Raw genomic sequence first — 9,784 nt, forward strand, 5'->3', positions numbered from 1 at the left:
AAGTAATAGTTTTATTTGATTCCAAAATGATTTCAGAAATTTGCATGTAGGTCAAAAATAGTGCTCCTAATCTTCGATGACATCACAAACATTACATATGCGGAGTTTAAGTTATTTTTCCATGAGAATTATTTCTTAGAATTCTTCGGTTAGTTATTCTATAATTTTATCAATGAAATCTTGTGGCTATATGTAACTTAATGTATTTTATATTTATTTTTCAGAGCAAAATATATATATTTCATTTGCCCAAAATTTGACAATTACAAATATTCAATGTGATACATGTACTTTGATAAAAAAAAATCATTCATTATGCAATTACGCCTATTTTTATATATAGAATAATTTAGGTGAACGTTCGTCTGTACCACCCACTTGTCAGATCGTACATGTAATATGAAAGCTATTAAACCAAGTGTTCCAAATGGTGAAGTTAAAATCATTCCTTCGTAAATTTTACGGACGCCATCACGAGTTGGTTGACCGTTATGGAATAACCGTTTCACAAATGATATCGGATATGTTCCTTATGTCGTAACTACAATCCCCTTCCCTTTCATGAATTTGACCTACCGAATTAGACAATTTACCGAATTTGTTATCACATTAGCAACACCACTGGTGCCATATGTGGAGCAGGATTTGCTTACCCTTCCGGAGCACCTGAGATCACCCCTAGTTTTTGGTGGGGTTCGTGTTGTTAATTCTTTAGTGTTCTATGTTGTGTTATGTGTATTATTGTTTGTCTGTTTGTCTTTTTATTTTTAGCCATGGCGTTGTCAGTTTATTTTCGATCTGTGAGTTTAAATGCCCCGCTGGTATCTTTTGACCCTCTTTTGAGCCACCGACGAAGCGCTAACGATTGAATGGACAATACATGCAAAAGTATTAAAAAATCTTTTGTCCCTCTTTTATAGACATTTAAACTTTGGGGTCAACAATGGTTCTGAACGCCTAAATCAAATAGTACGAATAATTAGCAGATGACTTAAACATTGTGTGGTGATTTAAATGTTGAATACTTAATTGTTTTTTTTTCTTCTAATGCACCTGCATGTACTTTACTCTTTTATTATATTCAAATCTATATTGGAAGGCCACTGGCAGACTGAGTGATCGTAACATCGCTGTCGTCGATAGCCAATGACAAACAATTTAAAGGTAAATCATTCAGTATTTAAATAATACCAACAAAAGTATTGACGTTGTCCACGCTATTATGAAAATATTTATAAACAAAAGTTGGGCATACTTAAATGTAAACTGGACTCGTCATTTTGGTCTTTTGTGGATAGTTGTCTCATTGGCAATCATACCACATCTTCTTTTTTCATATCCGCTTGTATATAACGCTTTGCTCAAACGTCTATACAAAAAGTTTGTATATTGTTTTGTCTATTTGGCTGTGGAGTTGTCTATCTTTCATCGACATGCTTTGCACTTTCAATATTTAAACCGTTTATGTTTATTTACTTTAAAAATGACTTGAAACGGCTTCATGGTTGAAAAGTCAGTAAACATAATAATTAAGAAATAATTCATGGGGGCTTGAATATATCGTGATTTTACCAGGGGTTGGCCCTTTATGACAAATATTTTACCCTGAGCGATAGCGAGGGGTAAAATATCGGCATAAAGGGACAACCCGTGGTAAAATCTAGATATATTCAAGCCCCCATGAATTATTTCGATTCTAATAGGACAAATACGGCAATTATTTTGGATCGAAGCGCTCTAGGGGATGGCATTATTTGCCGTTCAAATATATAAACGCACTATTAAATTGACGTAAAATAACGAAGCAAACTGAATAAATGATGATGCTTAAACTATTTATAATAACATATTTAGATAATTTTAGATTAATCTAATTATTATTGTACTTATATGTCTCATATGTATACAAAAACGGCTAATATAACTCATTTTAGCATCATTTGTTAACGTTTCCTTGTTGTGATGATTTTCCGTTTCACAAGCGTGTATTTTCCCGTAAATTGCTTATATTCTGACGTCATTGTTCTATGACGTCGAGTCGCTCATTCATTAAAAAACATATGACGTGGGGGTACAATGGGAACAGCCCATGAAATATATTCATATTTTACCACGGGTGTGTACTCAAAGCGTTTGAAGGACGTCATGTTAGAATGGCGGTTATTATATAGATAAATATGAAAAAAAGAAAACCGTTCAGGATATGAGTATCTGTTATTGCAGTTCGTCAATGACATATATTGAAAAGACGTGTTTGACATTATTTGTGAAAAAATGCAAACGCTTTTATTTAATGTTCGCATGTTTGAAATACAGAAAAGAATTCACATTTAATGATTTTTATAGAAATTTACTTGAATGTAGACTCAAAATGCGATCTTCTTTGATAACAAAAAAAATGAAGTATATATGGTTGTCTTTTCATTAACACAATGGGTCCTCGTTGGTCGAATAATTTTAGTAGCTACTACTATAATCACGATAGCCACTCATTACTCTGGTTGTGAGTTCGTACCCCGCCCGTGCGGATGTACTCGACCCAAATCTCATATTTTAACATGAACAGTTTAAGCATAGTTACATGTATAAGAACAGCCACATTGAAATACGACAGACTATTGTTATATGATTTCCGTAATTTGGTGTTCACAAAGAAGATACTATACCAAAAATTTCAAATGATATAGTTCAAATCACCTTTTCGTAAATTTACGAACGCAATCTCGAGTTTGTTGACCATTATTGAATAACCGTTTCACAGATGATATTGAATATGTTCCCTTTTCACGAATGTGATCTACCGAATTAGACTATTAACTGGGTTTGGAATAATATTAGCAACACAAAGGGTGCCACATGTGGATCAGGATCTGATTGCCCTTCTGGACCACCTTAGATAATCCCTAGTTTTGGTGGGGTTTGTGTCGCTAAGTCTTTTGTTTTCTATGTTGCGTCTTGTGTACTATTATTTTTCTGTTTGTCTTTTTGTATTTTAGCCATGGAGTTGTCAGTTTATTTTCCATCTATGAGTTTGAATGTCCCACTGATATCTTTAGTTCCTCTTAGACATGAACATTTCAAGATCATGATAAGAAAAATCAAATTGGAATACTACACTCAACTGTTATAGACAAACGTATACAAAGAAGGAAAACGCATTTTAATAGATATAAAAATAAATTTGCATATGGACAACTCGATGTTTTTCACTCACTGATTCTAAACAAGAGAAATAAACAAATATCACAGATATAGCTATATGCTGCATAACAAGTTTACTATCACAACTAATGGCCAATCTCCACTCTGTGTCTCACCCTTTTCTGGTCTGTAGTTCCGGAGCAGTTGGTGTACTTCCTTAGAGCGAATAATACAGGAGCTTTTCGCCTCTATTTGGTTTGTTAGTTTAACGTTTCATGTTCATTAGTATCTAAGTTGGAAGAATGCATAAAACAATCATAACTGCAAAGACGTATACATTTGTAATTGCCACCGGATGGGCTGTGTTTAAATAATATTCTGAAATGAAACAAATGAATTAATAGTAAATGCAATGATCTATTAGATGGATGTAACATAAATTGATTATAAACTGTTTGCATGCGATCAATTTTAATGATTTAAAATAATGAATACAACAGGAAAAAAAAGATTAAACACATTTCCGAAAGAAAGATACTAGTAAATTTATTCCAACAGTGCGTATGGAATTGATACAAGTATATGCTAGCAAAAGTGATAACAATCTTTTGACATGCGATTATATTTTGAAATACACATGCTATTCATAATATGGAAAAGTAGTTCGTCTAAATGTGAGAGAGAGGACACTCGCACCCTTTAATATTTTACACTACAATATGTGCTATAGTTTCACTGTGTTGATGTCATTGTAGAAGTCCGTACGGTGACTTATAGTTGTTAATTTTTGTGTTATTTGGTCTCTTGTAGAGAGTTGTCTCAATGACAATCATAATGCATCTTCTTTTTTTATATTTACCTCACGATGTTTGCTATATCCCAAAGTTTATATAGCTTAACTTACAACATGTGCCATCTTTCACTAATTTAAGAGTTTATTATACGATATCTGCCTTTGCTTAAGATTAGATTTTCATACAATATTTGCCAACTATTTATAAAGACCTGAATAATTACAAGTAACCGTTATGGTTCTCTCTATCTTGTTTTTAGATCTTCCGTAAGTGGTGGCCTCAATAATAATCATATAAAACCTCCTTATGTAAATAACATGTAACTCAAATAAGGTCTTACCACAATATATTTCATCGGATTTATCCTCACAATCCATGTAGCCGTCACATACATTAGAACGAGGTATACACTGATCATAATTTTGACATTCAAATCCGTCGAGACAAGGGTTGATCAATACAGCTTTACTTGGGTGACTGACAGCATCTTCAAAATAAAATATAGATATAGATTTGTGTTTGTTTTATATGACAAAAGTACAGCCTAACCGCTCAACTCTGAACAAAGGTATTGGATAGAAGGCTATATAGATATAGGAAGATGTGGTATTAGTGCCATTGAGACAACTCTCCGTCTAAGTAACAGTTTATAAAAGTAAACCATTATCGGTCAAGGTACGGCCTTCAAGACGGAGACTTGGCTCTCACCGAACAGCAAGCTTTGAAGTCCCACAGAAATTACTAGTGTAAAACCATTCAAACGGGAAAACCAACGGTCTAATCTATATAAAAACGAGAAACGAGAAACACTTATGAGAAACATAAACAGACGACAACCAGTGAACATCAGAGTATGCTGATTAAACCAAATGAATGTCATGGCTCCTCAGAGGTTATGCCTATAAAACCCTTTCTTGATTTCAATAGTATGAATTTCAAATCTGTAAGTGCTCATGAACCATTTGACCTGTACATCATTTTAAAATATATGATCATGAACCCTTTGACCTGTACATAATTTTAAAATATATGATTATGAACCATTTGACCTGTACATCATTTTAAATTATAAAAAAAACCTCTAAAGTAGTAAGATCATTTCAACAGAGTTTATTGATGTGAACAAGGGGTTTACAATAACAATAAAATTCTTCAAAATGACTTTTCAGTTCAGTTTTTTTGTGATTTTACTTTTTAGTGATGTTCAGTATTGGACAGGAACATTATTTTGGGAGATGATTTTTTTTTTATAAAATAAGCCTTTAGATTCAAGCAGTAACATTTGATAAAAAGTTATAAATTTTTAGAAAGATAACATGTGATTAGTCTATGTAAAATACGAAAAGTCCAGGATACTATCAGTAAGCTATTTCTAAAATCCATTGCATGTCATGTCCCCATAATTTAAATTACAAATAAAACAAATACAGGGAAACTGATAATATCCCTTTCAAAACGAACGTTGATGTATGTGCCAGAAGTCGCCTTACTACCAGCTGTGTGATATATTCACTATTTACGCAAGTGAATGAAAATGGTCACTTTGTTTTTTTTTTTTAACAACATAAATAAATATTTATTTCAAATATTGGCTTGTTACAATATCATTCAAGAGTCCAAGCTCCTCCTGATGTTCCCTGTTATAATCCACTAATCACTCAGGGTAGTGATTAGTTGCAAAATACATATTACATTTTTTACATCATATATATATATATTAGATAATATCGATTAATCACGTAATATGTTTTCTAATAGTTGCTAAAACATTACTTTTAACCTTCAAACATACTCTTCTATTGAACTCATTGCGAAAAATTGAGTAAACATTGACATTTTTTGTCTTTTGATCAGATATGTAGTAGGCTTTATAAATTGAAAAGCCCACAATTGTTAAAAAATAGTTTAAGTCAAAATATTCTTCTTCAGAAGTTTTATATCCAAATACTAAGTGTCTTAGTTTTACCTTAAAAGTTATTTTACTGTTATTTAAAACTTCATTTATTTTATTCCAAAAAAGTTTTAAATACGGACACAGTATAAAGAAGTGATCATAATCTTCTTCTTGTGTACAAAAATTACAAGAACTATTGTTTACAATTTTCCACCTGCATAAAAGTTTCTTTGTAGGTAGAATATGTTGTAGTAATTTCCATCTAAAAATTCTAAGTTTATTTTCTTTTAAATATTTGAATAAAAATTTATATAGATATTTTTGATATAACACATCATCTATATCAAATATACGCAGCCATTTTTTGGGTCCAATAGCTGGTTCAATTTTTTTATTTATCAGAGACTTATATACAAGTTTATTTGTTAATGCTTCTAATTTTATAGGTAAACCATCCAATATAAATTGGTTTCTTTTTATATTAACAATACTTTTTATAGAATTTTCCGATTTTAAAATTGCTGCCCAGTCTTTTGGTATAGATTTCTTAACTAAATTAATCTCAGCCATCCAGTTTGATTTATTTTTTAGTTTATTTAAAATTATATCTTGAGAAATACAACCTTTTTCATCTATGATATCATTTACATAAATAAGATCGCTTTTAATCCAATATTTTAAAAATATAGCTTTATTTTCAAATTTAATAAATTTATTGTTCCATAATATTTGTTTTCTTATATCTGTAAATGTTTCTGGTTTTTTTGTTAGACCTCCACCAGTTAATTTCCAACATTTAATAATATCTTTATAGAATTCTGGGATGTTTTCAATGCTTTCGTCTGTCTTATCCCCACTGTTTGTTTGAAACACTAACCAGTTTGACCCAAAATTATAAAAATAGTGTTGAGGTATAATTGTCCAACTTCCTTCACAATCATTTACTAATCTTTTTACCCACATAGCTTTTAGAGCGGTGAAATAACTTCTGATATCTATCATATTCAAACCCCCCTTTTCATATGGACTAATAATTGAATTTCTTTTTACTTTATCTGGTTTATTATCCCAAATAAATTTAAAACAACTTTTTTCTATTTCTTTTAAAAATTTCTCTGGAACTCTGCAAGCAGATCCCACAAAAGTAAAAATGGGCACAATTAATGTTTTAATTATCAAAATTTTTCCAAAAATAGTAAGATTTCTTTTTTGCCAAGAATAAAATAATTTATTCATCTTTTCAATCTTATTTTCCCAATTTAGTTTATCACATTCCTCCGTACAATGCCCAAAGTAAATGCCAAGAGTCTTAACTGGACCATTGCTCCAGTTGATTCCTTCAATTTTGTCTTTACAAGATTTAAGTTTTCCTACCCATAACCCCTCTGTTTTGTTTCTGTTTAATTTCAGCCCTGAATAAGAACCAAAAATTTCAATTTCATTCATAGCTACTTGAACATCATATTTAGAACAACAAAATAAAGTAGTATCATCTGCCAGTTGCGAAATTTTTATAGTATGATTTTTGCAATCTAATTTGACTCTGATACCTTTAAAATCAGTATTGCTTCTTAATCTGGAAGCCATAATTTCCACAGATAAAACAAATAATAATGCAGATAAAGGACACCCTTGACGTATACCTCTTGTGTTTTTAAAGACCTCAGATATCCAACCATTATTCATTACACATGTTTGAATATCACTATATAAAGTCTTAACCCATCTTATAAAAGATTCATTAAATCCAAAATGTTTTAAAACTGAAAACATAAAATTCCATTCTAGAGAGTCAAATGCTTTAGAAAAATCAACAAAGACTATAGCCCCCTCAATTTTGTATAAATCAGTAAAATCTATAATATCTTGTATCTGTCTAAGATTAAAACCAATAAATCTATTTTTAACATATCCAGTCTGATCTTCTTTAATCAGTTTTGGTAAGATTTTTTTCAATCGTTGTGCTAGAGCGTACGATAGAAGTTTCATGTCAATATTTAAAAGAGAAATAGGACGGTAATTATCTAGTGACAATGGATCACCTTTTTTAAATAATAGCGTTAATACACTTGTACGCTGTGAATATGTAAGTGTTTGATCTTTGTATCCAATATTAAGAATGTTTACTACTATGAACTTTAAGTTATCCCAAAATTTTCTATAAAATTCAACGGTTAAACCGTCTAATCCAGGGGATTTATTAAGTTTCATTTTATAAATAGCATCTGAGCATTCTTCTACTGTAATATCCCCATCGCAAATTGATTTATCATTTTTATCCATTTCTTTATCGAGTTTTGTCTCAAATATATATTTGTCGCTTGATGTTTTATCAGGGTTTTGCGTCGAATATAACTTTTTATAGTATTCTCTAATATTACTAAGTATATCACTTTGATCCGTTAAAATCTCACCATTTTCCCCTTTTAATTTATTGATTGACTTTTTTACCTGTCTCTTATTTTCTAAACCTAAAAAGTACGAGTTATTTTTTTCCCCAAATTCAACCCATTTCTCTCGTGATCTTATTTGAGCACCTTTAGCCTTTTGTTCATAAATTTTGGCAATATTATTTTCAAGTTCTTCAATATCTTTATCTAAAACGTTATTCTCAGATTCTTGTTCATCTCTTATTTTCAATTTTCTTTCTAATATTTTTTCAAGAGTTCGTAAGTTTTCTCTTTTAAATTTTGCTTTAGATTTACAATAAGCTATAGTTGCCTCCCTTATCTTTATTTTAAATATATCCCATGCTAAACCAAGGTTTTTTAAATTACGATTACCCATAAAGCAGCTTTCCATTTCTTGATTAACTAATTGTATGTAGTCATTATCTTCTAATATAGAATTATTTATTTTCCAGTACCCCCTACCCTTTTCTGATGCACCTGTTCTAAACTTCATAAAAACACTTTGATGATCCGTAGAATCAATAACTGCAGGTTTAATTTTACAACATTCTACTAGTGGTATGAAATCTGAACCTATCAGAATCATATCAATCCTACTTGCCTGTGATTTATCTTTTCTTCGCCAAGTATATTGTTGTTTATTTTTATTTGAATATCTCCAAAGGTCTGTTAAATTATTTGTTTTTATTAAAGATTTTAAACTATTTACTGATTGGATATTTTTTACCTCTGAACGAGCATTTTTCCTGTCTATCGCTTTCATCGTATCATTGAAATCTCCCCCCATTATCGTAATTCCTATCCCTTGTTCTTTTAATGTATTATTTACTTTTTTGAAAAATATATTTCTATTACTTTTACAATTAGGTGCATATATACACATTAGTGTAAAAACGCTTTCATCAATTTCTACATTTAAAAGAATTAATCGTCCATCTACATCGTTATGTTTATTTATCAACTTATAATTCAGTGACTTTTTAATGAGAATAGCCACACCCCTACTAGAGGTCGTTCCGTGACTGCAAAATATATCGAAATTTGAATTATTTCTTATTTCTGTTTCTATGTTTTCATTAAAATGAGTTTCTTGTAGAAAACAGATAGAAGTATTTTGACATTTAATCCATTCAATTACTCTGTCTCTTTTAACTTTATTTTTAGTACCATTTACATTTAAACTACTTAAGTTTATTAGAAATTTAGATGCCATTTCAAAGTATATTTTCATATAATTGTATTACTTCCTCACAAAACTGTCCTTGCCTGCAAACAATACAATTAAAACACATGTTTATAACAATCATATAGAAATCAACAATGCATATCACTCTACTTCTATAAACATAAAAAGTACAATTCATCAAGCTACCTAAAATTACAGGTAGCAAATAAAACACGCTACCTGTGAATTCGGCATTTAATTTACCGGCCTGCTTTGACCTTGTTTTGTAAAAATCAATAGACAATAAAATTGACACTGAAATAATCAACATCCACGTGTGATTTGTTACAGCCTTACAATGACTATTTGAATGGATATA

The sequence above is a fragment of the Mytilus trossulus genome, chromosome 6, assembly GCF_036588685.1.
Source record: "Mytilus trossulus isolate FHL-02 chromosome 6, PNRI_Mtr1.1.1.hap1, whole genome shotgun sequence".
NCBI classification, from domain to species: domain Eukaryota; kingdom Metazoa; phylum Mollusca; class Bivalvia; order Mytilida; family Mytilidae; genus Mytilus; species Mytilus trossulus.